This window comes from Rosa rugosa, chromosome 5 (assembly GCF_958449725.1).
Source record: "Rosa rugosa chromosome 5, drRosRugo1.1, whole genome shotgun sequence".
NCBI lineage: Eukaryota > Viridiplantae > Streptophyta > Magnoliopsida > Rosales > Rosaceae > Rosa > Rosa rugosa.
Window position 1 is genome coordinate 36933510 of NC_084824.1, and position 17227 is coordinate 36950736.

The window sequence follows — 17227 nt, forward strand, 5'->3', positions numbered from 1 at the left end:
TGTTGTGTAACTTTTAAATGCTTATGTCATGAATAAAATAAATATTAAAAATATGATTCCAGTTTTATTCAATTTCAAAATTAACTAAAGATATTTTTAATTATCTTTAAAAAAAAAATACAACCGAAAAAATATTTTTTATCATAAAAATTATTTCAATTACTATAAGTCAATTGACTTTAAAAAATAAACACACACACACACACACACACAATATATATATATATATATAACCAATCCAAAATGTTAAAATATATTTTAGGGCTATAATTTAGCCTTGACGGATTGGAGACGGTTGATGTTAGATCAATAAATAGTACAGAATTTAGGGCTAAAATTTAGCCCCAGGGCTATTTTTAGCCCTTTGGGTTGGAGATGGCCTAAGGTTTAGATCACTCCATCCATTGCCAATTGGTTTTGGATGTGAAACCCAAATTACTTTATCAGATGCTCCAATCAAGCATTGGATCTTCTTCTAGAGGGGAATCCTTCAATTTCTGATTTTAATAATTGTCAGGGTTGTCAGTGACAAGTGTTTGCATTTTCTTACTTTGTTGTGTAACTTTTAAATTCTTATGTCATGAATAAAATAAATATTAAAAATATGATTCCAGTTTTATTCCATTTCAAAATTAACTAAAGATATTTTTAATTATCTTTAAAAAAAAAATACAACCGAAAAAATATTTTTTATCATAAAAATTATTTCAATTACTATAAGTCAATTGACTTTAAAAAATAAACACACACACACACACAGATATATATATATAGAAAGCCGTTCGAGAGCGGACGTTCGCAACCCAGAAAAAGTGCGGACGTCGCTCCTTCGGCCTCGATCGAACGGCGACGGCGCGGCGCGCTTGCAGGAGGGACGCTGGGGGTCGTGCGGAGGGGTCTGCGGTCCGGTGGAGTCGCCGGCGACGGTTCTGCGGTGCTGCACAGAACCTGCAACTGCAGGTGAGGTGGCTGCCCAGAAACCGGCAAGCCTGACCTCCTCCGACCTCGAACGCCGCCCAGAAGAGGTCTGGGACGCCTCCGGCCTCCCTCCGGCCAGCCCCACGCCTCCACCGCCGCCTGGAAGCCGCTGCTGCATCGACGTCCGCACTTTAGCGAAAGTGCGGACGTCCACTCCTGATCGGGCCTCTATATATATATATATATATATATATATATATATATATATATATATAACCAATCCAAAATGTTAAAATATATTTTAGGGCTATAATTTAGCCTTGACGGGTTGGAGACGGTTGATGTCAGATCAATGAATAATACATAATTTAGGGCTAAAATTTAGCCCCAGGGCTATTTTTAGCCCTTTGGGTTGGAGATGGTGACAAGACCCGCCCCGAACTTCACCTTGAAATCCGGAGTGGCCCTGCAAGGCCCACCTTAGAAGAAATTCTACCAAAAATTTGGCGGAACTCCCTCTAAAAGTGGACTACCCAAAACCTGTAGAAAGACACTTACACTTCTAAAATAATCCACCCTTACTCTTCTGGAGCCACCCTGCTCCCTGTATCACATCTCTCATTTCACAGTACAATTCTGAACTTAATAATATTAATCTCACAGGTTATCAGAGCAATCTAATGTACATGCGTACAAAAGAATATAATACAAGATAAAGGACCGATACTTTTATAATGCGGAAGCTATGACAGCTATGCCTCAACCCCATGTACGCTCGACCTCAAGCTAAACTGGCCTGCAAACTGGGCATTTGAAACCGAAGGGCCGAGGGGAAAACATTTAAAAACCGTTAGAGTGAGTGGACGAAAAATAAGTAATTTCGAATGAATAAGTAAAACTTAATGCTTTCCCAAGTTATTCTCTAAAATCTGGCATGCAGTAACAATCTTGAAAAATACTTTTAATCATCATCTTTACTGCAATCTTAATCGCGTAGAAATAAAACATCTTGAAATCTCTTAAAATCTCATCCTCAATCCTTATAAAAACATCATTTTCAAGAGGCTTGCTTGATGACTAGAAATGACTGCTGTCTAGTCATCTCATGCCATCTGGGAGGGACTGCCACCTAGATGACGCATCGGAAGGGACTGCCAACCGGAATAGGAGGCGGTGGTAGAAGGGACTGCCAACTAACCACAGGTAGTAGACGGGACTGCCGACTAACTACCTCATGTCATCTGGAATGGACTGCCACCCAGATGACGCATCGGAAGGGACTGCCAACCGGAATAGGAGGCGGTGGATAGAAGGGACTGCCAACTAACCATCTCATGCCATCTGAGAGGGACTGCCACCCAGATGACGCATCGGAAGGGACTGCCAACCGGAATATAGTCTGGAAGGGACTGCCAACCAGATTATTACCTAGAAGGGACTGCCAACTAGGTAATATGCGCATGCGCCGTAAATAGCCTCCTCCATAAACTGAATAGCCTCCTCAATAAACTGGAAACAACCTCTTTCAGTTACTTGCTTTCGGAAAGAAACTCGCTGTTACTTCAATAAAACATTAATAATCCACTGAAAGCATAACTCAGGATTATCCCGCTAACTCAAACCTCAATATCTCAATAAATCCTCGAAAGCATAAATCAAATACTCTGTAAATCAACAAATGCTTTCGGAAAGAAATCTGCATCTAACTTCAAGGCTGAAAAACTCAAAACTCAATAAATCTCGATAACTCAACCATGCTCAAATATTTGCTAAATCCTTCGTACTCGTATATCATCATATAAACTGATATTCGAAATCAAAAATTCCCATAATATTTTTTTTTTTTTTTTGACTTTGTCAAGGGGAACCCAAAGGCTTCCTAGGCCCAAGATAAACCCCTTCGGCGCATGTGAAATGCTCCAACTGTGCATTGCAGTACAGTGCCTCGCCACTTTGACAGCTTCGGGGTTCGAACCTAGGTTGGGGAGCACACCCAACTAGGCAAGAACCACTAAGCCACTTGCAGTGGTTCCCATAATATTTTCTTAATCAATCACTTCCCGAAAATCATTTCCCAACTCAATAACTCATAAATAAAATAGCTTGAAAAATCTATTGAAAGCCCTCGGGAAGGAAATCCACTAAAATCCCGTAACTCATAGAGCATAATAAATCTCAAGAAATCCAGCTCATAAAATCATAATACTCAATAATTCAAATAATAAATTAAACCTCAATCGGAAAATAATAATATACTGCATGCACATTTAATTTAAAAATAAATGTCCACTCACAGTACTATTTAGGCGATCACGTATACGAATTCCTTCATCGAGCAATAACTCGGTATATCGCCCTGTACACAATTATAATTCGTGAATAACAATCCGGAAATTAAATACGATTCCCACATCAAATCCTCATAAATTAACATTTCCATTTCTTCTCCAATTTAACCCAAACTTCACCATTAACACCAAAACTTTATCATTTGCACCAATTCTTTAATTGAAGGTTTCTAGGGCAAAACTGAGAGAAATCCGATAGTGGAATTCTCATAAATCAATAACCAAACTATTGAACTTCAGAAATTCCGATTAATATCCAAACCTCCTCCAATTTCCACCAAACATCTATCCATAAATTCGTAACAATATAAACTACTCAATACACCAAAACAACTCACCAGGAACGGCCGGACGCGCCCTCACGCGCCGCCACAGACGACTGCACCTGGGCCCCACGCGCCGCCGATCAACCACCATATCTGGCTACCAAATTTTACCAACATCATCAACTCAACATTCTAAGCGTCTTTCATAACTGTGGCCAAGTCAGAAAATACCTCTAAGTGGCCGAACAATTAAGCAAACCGAAGTAGAGTAAAATTTTCTAATTATGCTTTCTTCCTCCACGCTGCAAATCGCTTCAAGATATTTGGGGAGCTTCAAGTACGCCTCAAGGCGCTTCTAAAAAGCCTGGCTTTGTCGCCGGAGGTGGCCGGAATTTAGGTCAACGGTCACTTGCTACAGTAAACTTCTCGGCCTTGGTTTGCCGTTTTTCCGGCCAAGACTCGATGAGCTACCACCGCAGGCGTGTCCGGGAGGAGGAGAGGAAGCCAACGGTGGTCGCGGTTCGCTCCCAGGTGGCTGGAATCGAAAAGTGGCCGGAGGTGCAGAGGAGAGAGAGAGAGAGCTCGGGGAGAGAGAAACGGAGAGGAGAGAGAGGGAGTGGTAGAACTGATCTACCACAGTAAATTTTCAAATATATATACTAATCTACCATGAACAGTAACTTTACCTTTTCGCTTATAACTTTCGCATACGAACTCCGATTTTTACGTACCACATATACACGCGCTCGGTTTAACGTCCTCTAAAACTTTCATGAAGAACATTTTCTCAAATTTTGACCTGAACAAAAAGCCAACTTTTAAGGCCCCCTAAAGTATCGAAACGGAGCCAAAAAGTAAATGTAAATGTCGTTTACCCATCGAAAGGCTCGTAAACTGGTAAATTTAGGTTCGGGACGTTACAGATGGCCTAAGGTTTAGATCACTCCATCCATTGCCAATTGGTTTTGGATGTGAAACCCAAATTACTTTATCAGATGCTCCAATCAGGCATTGGATCTTCTTCTAGAGGGGAATCCTTCAATTTCTGATTTTAATAATTGTCAAGGTTGTCACTGACAAGTGTTTGCATTTTCTTACTTTGTTGTGTAACTTTTAAATTCTTATGTCATGAATAAAATAAATATTAAAAATATGATTCCAGTTTTATTCCATTTCAAAATTAACTAAAGATATTTTTAATTATCTTTTAAAAAAAATACAACCGAAAAAATATTTTTTATCATAAAAATTATTTCAATTACTATAAGTCAATTGACTTTAAAAAATAAACACACACACACACACACATATATATATATATATATATAACCAATCCAAAATGTTAAAATATATTTTAGGGCTATAATTTAGCCTTGACGGTTTGGAGACGGTTGATGTCAGATCAATGAATAATACAGAATTTAGGGCTAAAATTTAGCCCCAGGGCTATTTTTAGCCCTTTGGGTTGGAGATGGCCTAAGGTTTAGATCACTCCATCCATTGCCAATTGGTTTTGGATGTGAAACCCAAATTACTTTATCAGATGCTCCAATCAGGCTTTGGATCTTCTTCTAGAGGGGAATCCTAGCAGTGTGGTTCTTTTTCTTTTTTTTTGATGGCGCTTGTGTGGTTTTTTCCTTATGGTGTCCCTTTTTTTTCTTTGTCAACTTGTTCTAGTTGGCTCATTATTAGATCTCTGGTGCTTGGTGGATGTCTTCTTTTTGTTTGATCGTTTCCCACATTGGTAGTGGTTGGGGTGTGGTTCTAGATGTGGTTGGTGGTGGTATTATGTGTAGGTCTGGTGTTACGCAAAATACGAGGTTTTCCTAATGCTACTTGGTGATCAGGTAGCAGTATCTATTAGAGCAAGTTCACCCGTTGGTTACTAGGTTAGATTCACTAGGTCATTGGGTCACTAGGTTAGACACTATTCATTATTTTTTGATATTTGTTTCCACCCGTTGGGTTACTGGGTCACTAGGTCACCAGGTTAGTTCACTCTCTAAGTCAATTAGTAGGTCAAGAAGTTGACCCAGAGAGTGACCCAGTGACCCAACGGGTAGAAACAAACATAAAAAAGTAGGAATAGTGTCTGACCCAGTGATCCAGTGACCTTGACTTAGTAACCAACGGGTGAACTTGCTCTTAATTGTGGTCTTTGAGACCAGCAGGCTGCCTTATGTTTACTAGTTTCAATGGTAGTAAAATTGGAATAAAAATGATGATAATTAATTGGTTAACAACTTTACGATTTGGCTGATTTTCTTTCACGGGATTTATGCTGTTATAGGGAAGTTTATTTCCTAGGATTCTAATTATTAAACTACTACCGCGTTTACTTACTAGGAATAGGAATGAAAATTAAGGGAACGATTCTGGTATATGAGTTTTCCTATGTTTACGTACTAATATATATAAGTATTGAAATGGGGGTGGGTGTGGGATTGTGGGTTTCACCTTATTGTCAGAAATCAAATCCTAAATAACCCAGAGTTTAATAACCAAAGAGAGTATGGATTTCAGAATGAAAGCCTTAGGAATGCATTTTTTCTAACCAAAATATCCTAACGTATTTTCTATAACCCCAAATTACCCATCACCCTAAAAATATATACATCTCTCAACATCAGAAAACAACTACAAATTAAAAACCTCATATGGCAAAAGAAACGGCTGGACTTCTTTTGGTTAGTGACCTATCTTTCTTCTCACTTCTCTAGTCTTCTCCTTATTTTTTTTTCTTCATTTCATTAATTCATTTGAGCCCTAGCCGACATTTGTTCTTCCTTTTCTGTATCTTAATGCAAAGACTATGGCCTTCTATGCACACTGAAATTGTTCAGTAGTAGTTATTTATTGGGTAGTAGGCACTTGAAGTAGTTGTTGTTTAGTTGTTGGTGCTAGAGGAAACTCTCTTTAGTATATTCAGATATTGTATCTATTCCATTAAGGAAACATGTTCACTATTTCGATTATGTAAATACTTTTTCAATTATGTGATTACTGATATATCATATATGCATCTTGAATCCATGAGTTCAAATAATGTCTGTCTGATTGTTAAACTCCACATAAACATCAAAATAGAAAACTTAGGTGAACTGGACAGTCATATTAGGAAAGATATGTTTCAGGATGAAACAGATATGGCAGTTTGAGGAGTTGGTAGTTAAGGTGCATTAGATAAACATTGCTCTCTCTAACCAAAGCCGCGCGGTACTATTTTCCTAAAAAATTTTACCCTAAAAAAACTCGCCCTTGCTAACTCCATCACAATTTCTTCCAATCATTTCTCTGCTCTAGTTCAATTCCTTATATTCCCACTGTTGTCTTTGTAACCTTTCTGTTGAAATTTTTTTTAGCCATTTATTTTTGTAGGGATATTTTAGTAATCGAATCAATTTTAATTCTGGTTCATGAAGACATGAACACAGGGGGTCATCATTTGACCATTGGGCCCTAAGCCTGCCACAAACCTGTGCGGCCATGCAAATGAAGCCCAGCTTGACCCGTTTGAGCCCGTAAGGGTCAAGCCCGGCCTGTCCCTCTGAGCCCTAAAAATTTTTGTTTTTTTCTATTTTCAAAATATGTTTATCTTTTTGTACACAGACAACTTGTAGGGCCTGCTCACCTAAGAGACAATTTTTAAGGGACTATGAGGGACAAGTGGAATATGACGGCTGAAAATAAATGCACAGTTTTAAGTTGTTATAATTTCTGCTTTTATATTTAATACATGTGGTTCAGATGCATTTGTCCCTCACAGTCCTTAAAACTGTCCCTTAGGTGAGTAAATCTGTACAACTTGTCCCTTTCTTATTTTGTAATTGTTTTAATTAGTAAACTTTATTATCTTTATGTTTTATTTCCTTTACTAAACAACACTTAAATTTAGGAGATTTGGAGAGATAATTAATTGAAATAACCACATTGACTAATATTTATAAGGGTTATTAAGGTAAGTCTAAAAAAAATAGTTGAAAAAAACTATGACGCTCTCTTCTGTCTCGAGACAAACCCTAAGGTCGAAACCGGCCTTCAGTGGCGGCGGCGGCGGCACCGCAAAATTTCTGACTCTCGGCAGAGAGGTTTGTAGTGACCGGGAGGGGGTCCCACAGCGCCGCGACTCCGAGCCAATGAGGAATCGACATGTCACGAATGGCATCTCGATAGCTCATCAACCCGAAACCGCAAGGCCTTTTGAGTTTAGGTTGTTGGTTTACAAAACACTTTCTTGGACAAATCATTCTAGCAACCTAACAACACATTTTCAAAAGCGGAATTCGAAATGGGCTAAGAGTTTTGGGCTTGCGATCGGAGCCCAATTTGGAAAATAAAACACATCTCTAAGTAACGACAAGTATGGGAGACGCGCCCCAGGGTTACGGGTCTCCCGGAATTTTTGTAAACGAGTAGGAAATAAATAAAAAGTAAATAAACAAGCTACTACAAAATCCGATTAAGGACCAAAACCTTCTTTTGATAAAACTAAAGAGAAATGCGCCAAGCCGTGCCATGTGCCTCCCCTGTACGCTTCCCGACCACATGCTCGAAACCTGCACACTATAGTAGGGGTGAGCTTTCGTCCTCGCATGCCCAATAGGGGCCGACCCAACCATGCTAGGTTTGAAAAATAATATACTTGAAAATATTTACTACATAATATTGTGCACGATTATCGAAAAATACTTTAAGTAAAGAGGCAACCACAAACATTTGTTTTCTTTCAAAAAGCATATGCAGTATGCTTCACACAATTTGGAGCTCCGAGATACTTACCTGCCGGCTAAAGTAAAATAAATCAGTGACCGATCTGGTTCGTCCTGAGTAAGAGAACCAGCCAACTACTTTGTAGTCCTTGTGACTACAAGTAGCGAAAGTGTCCATTTCCTGGCTCTGAGTCTCCTATGACTGGTTCACTGTCTGTACTTACCTTTCCCCGACAAACATAGGAGCACAGCCCCCTCCGGAGGTTCACGGTTATCGACACCGTGGGATCCCTAGGAATCAACGCGTCTAGGTCCCATTCACTTTCAGGTCACAAACATACAAAGGGTACAGTATCTCAACATGCAAGTCTAGCCTCGGTTTTCGCAATCAACAATTATCAGCTCTGAAAACACATGTATCACGAGGCATCGACTGATGAACAACCAAAAACGTTCTTGCAGGCAACATACTATCATAGTATAGCATTCCACATATACTGAAAACCTCTAACAAGGAAGGGACAGCTCACCCTACCTGGAATTGGAGTGCTTGCCCGCATTCGGGTTCGTTCCCGACTTTCGATCCTTTATCCAAATCCAAGTGCACACGCTCGGTCCTTTATAATAAAATTAAACCAATAAGTAACTTGACTTCATTATAACTCAACTAACCGAGCAACCAAAACATTTACTTAATTTCCTTATAATCCATCGGATTATCCTTTAATCGAACAATGATCTAGAACTTGTGTTTATAGAATTCTCCTTTAGTTGATAAATTCTATTATCCATTCCCAAACAATCCAAATCCAAATGATATAGCATTTGAATCATTTAGGATATGGTGATTATACTTAGCACTTTCACCTTCATTTCTTTACCCTTTTTACCTTAAGAAAACAAATGGCAATTTCCATTCCCGAACAATTCATTTAACATAATAAGCTCATTCGGGATATGGTGGTCACACTTCTTCCCATATTAAAATTTCGGTCAACCGGTTTGACCTCATTTTATTTAGCGTTTAAACCCTAAGTAATTAAATAGCAACCACCATTCCCGAATAATTTCATTATACGATAATTCCAGGATATGGTAGGTTTGGAATATTTCTATTCACAGACTATTAATTCACTTATCCAAAACCGGTCCATTCTTATTTTACATTTCGACGTTGATAAAAATTCATCCTTTTAATTCTCAAGACAATTCTCCTCTATTCAATAAGCCAATTCATTCCAAGTTTCCAACATAACTCAAACAACAAGTACCACTTTCGTTTCTAATATTTCACATAACCATGACTTCACCGAGTACACACAATATACAGCAAAATCATATCCAAATACCCAGACCCTTACCATTCTTCTTTTCCAAATTGGGAATCAAGTCGTTGCTGCTGCAATCCACCATCGACAACAGTTTCAACACCTAACGAGCATAACAAAATTAACAATCCATCTCTTCACCAATACTTGTATTCAAAACATAACTTGTGAGCACTCCTTACCCTCTTTCAGTCGTAATCAAAACTGACGCAGTGGCTTCCTCGTTTCCAAAACTCTCAAAACTGCAGAAATCCATAACCTCACACAATCCGGAATTCAAACGATAGAGTTAGGGTTTTCTGTCCAAATCAAACTACAGGATTCAAGTATAGGGAGGTGTGACGAAATTACCCAATCGTGACGACCTGGGGGTATGGCAACACGAGCGGCGGAGCTGCAGTGGCTCACGTGCTGCCGCCGGCGCGTGTAGTGCGTGCGGAGGCTCTGGTCAGAGTTAGAGGTCGGGGTTATCGGGTTTTGGTCAAGGGGAGAGATGCTGACTCCATGTATGGTGGTGGTTGGGCTCGTTTCGGACTGGAGATCGGAGAATGGAGACATGCAGAACCTCGAGTTCCGGCGAGCTAGCACAGCGTTTCCTGGCTTCGGTGGGTGGCGGAACTTCTGGGTTTTGCTCCTCGTTGCTTGCTGAGTCAGGCGGCGGCGTCGTTGTGGCGAGGTGATGACCGGAAATCAGAGGAGGACAAGGAGCAGTGGCGTCGCTGCTTCGAGGAACCCGTGCGGAGGCTGGAGGCGATGCATGTCAACGGTGAGACTCGGGCTTGGGTCGGTTTTGGGTGCGGCGTCGATTGGTGGTGGCGGTAACAAGAGCTGGTGGCCGGAGATGGAGTTTCCGGCGCTGGCAGAGGGAGAAGGTGAGAATGAGAGAGTGAGGTCGGGGAGAGAGAGAGTGCGGCCGAGAGTGAGGGAGAAAATGAGAGTTTAGATGTTAGGGTTTTCCACTTTTCCTATTTATACCCATGAGTGTGGAATGACGGTTTCACCCTTAAGACAAATTACGGAACTCTCCTAGCTTACTGCTTTCCGTTTTTGGGCTCGTAATCTTTCTTTTCTTCGTTTTTCATCGAGAACTTCCTAAATTATTTCTCGACTTCGTCCTAGGCCCAAACTTAAATTGTCGGCCCAGTAGGTGGTCTCGACACCAAAACAATTTCCAAAATCGATTTCTTCACTTAAATCACCTTGCGAAAATCTTATTGGCGAAGAATTACATTCTAAAAATTAAACAAATTTTTCGGGGGCTCACACTCTACCCCCCTTAAAATAAATTTCGTCCTCGAAATTTGCCCAATACATGAATAAGAGAGGTTACTTCTTTTCACCTCGGGCTCGAGTTTGCACAAGACATTGTTTTACCTTCCTCTGATACTTTTTGAACCTTTACCATTCACATGGTACATCTTACTCCACTTATGGGGACGACCTCATCAAACTCTATAACCATTTGTTTTTTCGCAAATTGCACTTTTCCTCTATCACATTGTGTGTGTATGTGCAAACATTTGATTTCATTGTCTCATCCAACTCCTCTGAGCTCAATGCCATATACAAAGACATTATAATTTTAGCCTTTCCGAATAATTCAAAGAGTCTTATAACAAATCGGGGACTAACACTTAGTCAACCACTAATCTCAATAACCACATACTGCAAAGCAGTGGCAAATCCACTCGTCGACCTCATTTCCACAACTAAATGACCAACATTTTAGTGTAAGAATCCTCAAGCATTACTTGTAAACAATTCGCGTGGAATGCCCCGTCACACATTATCTTACACAACACAATGACATTCGTAAAACTTTCACAATTCGTGCTTCCATTAATTTCATATCCCCATTCCGGAGCTATCTTTATCAATTCAGTAAGTGTTCCTATCATACGTTCCATAGGATACACTTTATTCCGTGAATCATGCTTCTTTTCGATTAGCAACTTGCTAAATAGTAACTTCGTTGCAACCATGCAATAATAGCTTACTTTTCAAAATCACTGAAAACAAATTGACGTCTACGCTCAATTCCCATTTAACGAGAGTATAAAATTACTCGGGAATTTGAGCCTTAAATATAAGTGGCAACCAAGGAGAGAAACCGAGCTTTCTCCATTGGTCAACCTAAATAAGTTTCGTAAAGCGTCACTACGAATGACACGTCAACGATGTCATCACTGTCGTCCGCCTCGTAGTTATCAACGATCTTGGTTGTCATACCTCATGCACACTTATACGTAGCTTAGCGGATACTGTTTACTCCATGAACAAACAATTGTGGCAGCTTGTACATATGACGTCGAAACCAAGCAAACGATTCAGTAAATTCGATGTCACATTGTGAAATCGCAACACCTAAGTACCTACAACACGTCATGAGACACCAATCAATAGGTCGCTTGGCATTGACCAAACAAACCGTCCAATGCTCAAGGCATCAAGTTGCAACAATACTTTTCGCTAAGTTTCAACGAAATTCGAGGATCACCAATCGAAGTTGACTCCTCGAGATTTGTAAAGTTCGTAGCATTTCCATTAACGGTCTCGACCTTGAACTATCATTTTCATCATACGAACTCGTTTGATGTCAATACTCAGAAACCAAGTCATAAGCGCTCCTTCAATTTTTGGTCAAGCCAAAACAGTTGAATCGGTTACAAGCACTTTATTTTCTTGTGTCCTCGTCCGACAACAAGAAAAAGTAATTTCTATATATTTTCCTCTAAAGTAGTCCTTTACTTTCAAAGTGGGTGTCCTGAGTAAATTCGAAGGTGAACTAACATTCTTCCAACCACCAGTTTTACATAGAAGGGATAACCAAGGATAAAAGAAAACCACAACAAGATTAACATTTCAAGTTTCCAAGAAGTTGGAAAATAATTTCGAATGAGTTGACGACTAAAATTTTGGATATGCAATTTCAACCAAATCCCTAGATCCAAATCTAGAAATGTTGACTGAGACCGTCGTCAAATTGTCAGAACTTTAAAAGTAGTAGAGGTCGGATAAAACTACATTTTGAGTAGTACGTTGTAGAGACAAAATAGTAAAATTCTCGGAATTTCAATTATTTTTTTTTTTTTTTGCTTAAAAACAGATTAGGGAAATTTTCAACTTTTGTACTTTTCGAACAAGATTTGTTGACAAGAACCTTTTGGTAGGTAAGGAAATAATTTCAAAGGCTTTTCACTGGAACAGGAAAATAGTTTGAGTTTGTTTTCAAATTCTAGGCTGCAATTTTTTTTTTTTTTTTTTTTTTTTTTTTTTTTTTTGAAGAACCCAAAATGTTCGAGCTTTGTAAAATAGAACACTTTAGTAAGGAAAATGCGATTGTCTAAGGTGTAGTCTCTTGACTTATGAGGAAAACATTTTGAGTAATGCAAGAGACGAAAATCAACTTTTGTACTAAGAGGCAAGAATGTAAAATAGTTAATGTAAACTCCTGGTGTGGAAGAAATGTTACGAATTCATTGTCTCAAAAGCAAACACGTGAGGTAAATGCGCAATTTGTCACCTAGATTTTTGAACTTTTCAATTACGCCTTGACGTCACCATTTCAACTTCATTCTAACCACGTAACCAAAGTTGCCTTTTAAGAGTGTGCCACCAACTTTTCTACTTTCTGAAATTCGTGGCGTTATTGACTTCAAAGCAATCAAAGACTCCTTGAAGTAAAGAAAACTGGCTGCTAAAGTTATAATACTTTAAGGATCTTTTCTTGACCACTCTTAGAAACGTTGCTAGTGATCCTACTAAATACCAGTATAAGGTCGTGACCTTATGAACTCAAAGCATACTAACATTTCCAAGTACGTTGCTGGTTCCGCAATCATTTATTTTCCCAACAATTTCTCTGATTATAGGGAACATAATTTCTCAACTCTATGCAGACCAATGGCAACTCAAGAATAGTTTATGTGACTCCACTGGTCTTTCCTCAATTTCTTGTGCTTCCCCACAAAGTAATCTTGTCAGCACAACAATACAACATTAGATTCTCCCGAAGCAACAAAGCTTCATATCGTTTCACCAATTAACAACAAGATTGGGGAGATGCCAAGCTGAAGCAATAATCAATTTCATGTTTGTGTTGCCCTTACAAGTTTCCCTATCAATCCAACACTTGGGAAACACTTGAGTGGTGTCTACCTTACTCGAAAATCACACCTTCTTTCGTAGAGCATCGATGGGGAACCGCTGCAGTCGGGCCATCGCTCGGAAGGAAGAAGAGGAAATCGAGTGAAAATATGAACACCACTGATCCAAATGACTATATAGGGGTCATTATCTCACTTTTTACTCAATTTTTCACTTTGCTCCACACAACACTCTATATTTTTCAATACGTGCAACAATATATGTAGTACAACAACTTTAATCCATCAATAAAATTTACTCTATAACACTAGCATGGGGGTACACAAATATTCCGTTCAACTTCATCTCGAACTTACTTCTCCGAGTATCAACTCACCCAATATATCCTCGTTAACTCCTTAATGCTCAATCCCCTAATAATTTACCCAACACTTTATCCAATTTTCCATACTTACTACCTTTGGAGCGTTTGTGGTCGAGTGGCATCATGACGGCATTGGCAATTTTAAAATTTAAACCAAACTTTAAAGCACCATAAGGAAACAAACAAAATTCTTTTTCAAGGAACCTCAAATGTATCATTACTTTTAAATCCATTGGAAATTCTTTTAACGACTCGGAAGTAGCTTTAATGAAAAATATTTGCAAGCGAAATAAGGCAATAGGGTATCCTCCGGGAAGAATAAAATAAAGGAAGGACGTCGAAAACATTTTTTTTTTTTTTTTTTTTTTTTTACCAACATACTTTAAAATGTCCAAGAAATTCGAGCGTTTTGCCCAACTAAATTCGACACTTGAAAAAATATGAGAATGATTGCTAGTTTTGCAAAAACGATTTCGAAAGTATTTCGGAACCTAGAGCTCTGATACCACTTTACTGTAGTGACCGGGAGGGGGTCCCACAGCGCCGCGACTCCGAGCCAATGAGGAATCGACATGTCACGAATGGCATCTCGATAGCTCATCAACCCGAAACCGCAAGGCCTTTTGAGTTTAGGTTGTTGGTTTACAAAACACTTTCTTGGACAAATCATTCTAGCAACCTAACAACACATTTTCAAAAGCGGAATTCGAAATGGGCTAAGAGTTTTGGGCTTGCGATCGGAGCCCAATTTGGAAAATAAAACACATCTCTAAGTAACGACAAGTATGGGAGACGCGCCCCAGGGTTACGGGTCTCCCGGAATTTTTGTAAACGAGTAGGAAATAAATAAAAAGTAAATAAACAAGCTACTACAAAATCCGATTAAGGACCAAAACCTTCTTTTGATAAAACTAAAGAGAAATGCGCCAAGCCGTGCCATGTGCCTCCCCTGTACGCTTCCCGACCACATGCTCGAAACCTGCACACTATAGTAGGGGTGAGCTTTCGTCCTCGCATGCCCAATAGGGGCCGACCCAACCATGCTAGGTTTGAAAAATAATATACTTGAAAATATTTACTACATAATATTGTGCACGATTATCGAAAAATACTTTAAGTAAAGAGGCAACCACAAACATTTGTTTTCTTTCAAAAAGCATATGCAGTATGCTTCACACAATTTGGAGCTCCGAGATACTTACCTGCCGGCTAAAGTAAAATAAATCAGTGACCGATCTGGTTCGTCCTGAGTAAGAGAACCAGCCAACTACTTTGTAGTCCTTGTGACTACAAGTAGCGAAAGTGTCCATTTCCTGGCTCTGAGTCTCCTATGACTGGTTCACTGTCTGTACTTACCTTTCCCCGACAAACATAGGAGCACAGCCCCCTCCGGAGGTTCACGGTTATCGACACCGTGGGATCCCTAGGAATCAACGCGTCTAGGTCCCATTCACTTTCAGGTCACAAACATACAAAGGGTACAGTATCTCAACATGCAAGTCTAGCCTCGGTTTTCGCAATCAACAATTATCAGCTCTGAAAACACATGTATCACGAGGCATCGACTGATGAACAACCAAAAACGTTCTTGCAGGCAACATACTATCATAGTATAGCATTCCACATATACTGAAAACCTCTAACAAGGAAGGGACAGCTCACCCTACCTGGAATTGGAGTGCTTGCCCGCATTCGGGTTCGTTCCCGACTTTCGATCCTTTATCCAAATCCAAGTGCACACGCTCGGTCCTTTATAATAAAATTAAACCAATAAGTAACTTGACTTCATTATAACTCAACTAACCGAGCAACCAAAACATTTACTTAATTTCCTTATAATCCATCGGATTATCCTTTAATCGAACAATGATCTAGAACTTGTGTTTATAGAATTCTCCTTTAGTTGATAAATTCTATTATCCATTCCCAAACAATCCAAATCCAAATGATATAGCATTTGAATCATTTAGGATATGGTGATTATACTTAGCACTTTCACCTTCATTTCTTTACCCTTTTTACCTTAAGAAAACAAATGGCAATTTCCATTCCCGAACAATTCATTTAACATAATAAGCTCATTCGGGATATGGTGGTCACACTTCTTCCCATATTAAAATTTCGGTCAACCGGTTTGACCTCATTTTATTTAGCGTTTAAACCCTAAGTAATTAAATAGCAACCACCATTCCCGAATAATTTCATTATACGATAATTCCAGGATATGGTAGGTTTGGAATATTTCTATTCACGGACTATTAATTCACTTATCCAAAACCGGTCCATTCTTATTTTACATTTCGACGTTGATAAAAATTCATCCTTTTAATTCTCAAGACAATTCTCCTCTATTCAATAAGCCAATTCATTCCAAGTTTCCAACATAACTCAAACAACAAGTACCACTTTCGTTTCTAATATTTCACATAACCATGACTTCACCGAGTACACACAATATACAGCAAAATCATATCCAAATACCCAGACCCTTACCATTCTTCTTTTCCAAATTGGGAATCAAGTCGTTGCTGCTGCAATCCACCATCGACAACAGTTTCAACACCTAACGAGCATAACAAAATTAACAATCCATCTCTTCACCAATACTTGTATTCAAAACATAACTTGTGAGCACTCCTTACCCTCTTTCAGTCGTAATCAAAACTGACGCAGTGGCTTCCTCGTTTCCAAAACTCTCAAAACTGCAGAAATCCATAACCTCACACAATCCGGAATTCAAACGATAGAGTTAGGGTTTTCTGTCCAAATCAAACTACAGGATTCAAGTATAGGGAGGTGTGACGAAATTACCCAATCGTGACGACCTGGGGGTATGGCAACACGAGCGGCGGAGCTGCAGTGGCTCACGTGCTGCCGCCGGCGCGTGTAGTGCGTGCGGAGGCTCTGGTCAGAGTTAGAGGTCGGGGTTATCGGGTTTTGGTCAAGGGGAGAGATGCTGACTCCATGTATGGTGGTGGTTGGGCTCGTTTCGGACTGGAGATCGGAGAATGGAGACATGCAGAACCTCGAGTTCCGGCGAGCTAGCACAGCGTTTCCTGGCTTCGGTGGGTGGCGGAACTTCTGGGTTTTGCTCCTCGTTGCTTGCTGAGTCAGGCGGCGGCGTCGTTGTGGCGAGGTGATGACCGGAAATCAGAGGAGGACAAGGAGCAGTGGCGTCGCTGCTTCG

General features: G+C 39.7%; 1 long non-coding RNA gene across 1 annotated transcript; it reads right to left on the minus strand.

Moving 5' to 3' along the window:
* Positions 1-1579: 1579 nt before the first annotated feature.
* Positions 1580-4135, minus strand: LOC133708279 (uncharacterized). The gene is made up of 3 exons (XR_009845705.1): positions 3605-4135; positions 3213-3274; positions 1580-1721 (listed from the first exon to the last, which is right to left on the minus strand). It is a non-coding gene; the product is annotated as an uncharacterized LOC133708279 (long non-coding RNA).
* Between the last annotated feature and the right edge of the window lie 13092 nt (positions 4136-17227).